The sequence below is a fragment of the Rhyacophila brunnea genome, unplaced genomic scaffold (genome assembly GCF_057557595.1).
Source record: "Rhyacophila brunnea isolate RB1 unplaced genomic scaffold, BYU_Rbru_1.0 scaffold_103, whole genome shotgun sequence".
Lineage (NCBI taxonomy): Eukaryota > Metazoa > Arthropoda > Insecta > Trichoptera > Rhyacophilidae > Rhyacophila > Rhyacophila brunnea.
The window spans coordinates 403751-405365 of NW_028232756.1; positions in this window are offsets into that span (position 1 = coordinate 403751).

Genomic DNA, 1615 nt, shown 5'->3' on the forward strand with positions numbered 1-1615 from the left:
AAAAATAATTTTTTCGATTTCACTCTTATTCAAAAATAATTTTTATGACTTAAGCCGTCTTAGTTACAAGTAAAAAGCATATTTAAATAGATTAATAACAAAAAAAACACGCAGGACAAACAAGCTAATCAACATAAAATTTCAGAATCACATATTTTCTGTGATTGAACTATATTTAATAGAGCAGTAGTGCATTTTATTTCACACTCACACATATTTTTATTTTTAATATGAAAAAAAAGTAATATACCGCGTAGTAAAATTCTAATTTGACCGTTATATTTAAACCATACATGAAATATATTATTTAGCCGTGGCTAGACCAAAAAAAGTGTACATTATGACTATTCAAACACCAAATTATACATTATAAATAAACACAAGTGAATTATATACTATTTAATAAATGATAAGATATAAAAACAGAATTTTTACTATTATAGTAGATATTAATAAAGCTTTGTTATATGTAAAAAAATAAAAAGATTAAAATAAACAATTTAAATTAGTAAAATCCATTATGCTCAAATTTATTATATCTGTAATAAGAAAAAGCAAAATAAAATACACAAATGACATCTATAGGCCAGAAAATATATTTTAAATGCTTTAGGTTGTTTTGTGAAATGTTTTTTTTAGGCACACATAAAATATTTTTTTATTTTTGATACAAAACGAAATCCGATAAAATTTTTAAATTTATGTGATTTCATATATAAAAAACATATTCGATATTTTAATCAAATATGTATACATTAAAAAGCACTAAAAACATTTATCTGTTAGTTTTAAAACAATTATGAAAATTTTTATAGCAAAAATTTTACCATTAGTTTGACAAATTCTAAACTTATAAATTTTTACATGTATTTTTTTAAAAACAATAGTTGTAAACAAATGTTTCATATACAATATAAGAATTAGTATTCATAAGCATATTAAAGCCTTTATAACCAGACTTATGGTTTGAATTACCATTGTTTATGAAGTTTAGAACGCATGAAAAAATAGATCTTTCATTGTATTCAGCCCTTTATTAAAGCTAGTCAAGATCTATCAAAATATTATGCTTGGAATATATGTAAACATTTAGATGTATTAGATAAAATTTTAGTATTTATGCATTTTTAAAATACGAATGTAGTGATATTGATACTATTTTTTTGTTGTGTATGAAGCGATAGAACAAAATATCAATTGATTTTCTATGTAAATAACAAAATAAGATATAAAAAACTATTTCTAATGACACTTAGAATATAATCCTCAATATATTTTGCAAACACAAAATATTTTTATTTTTATGTTTTTTATTGTGATAGTTATACCTTATTTTTACATGTGTAAAATATCATTTATTTATTCCTTTTATAGAAAAAAACAGAAGAAATTATAATGTCAAAATTCTTATCCATGCAATTGTAGACATTTTCTGTTTTTTTAAATCTCACACTGTGCAATAAAAAAGAGAAAATTAAAGGCTTTATATAAATTTTTTTCTAGCTAATCACAGTCAAAGAAAGCTTCTTGTATTGTGATTTTATTTATTTAACAATCACAAAAAGGTTTCGCAAGCATTTTTTTGCTTTAAATAACAGCTCATTCTATTTAAAGT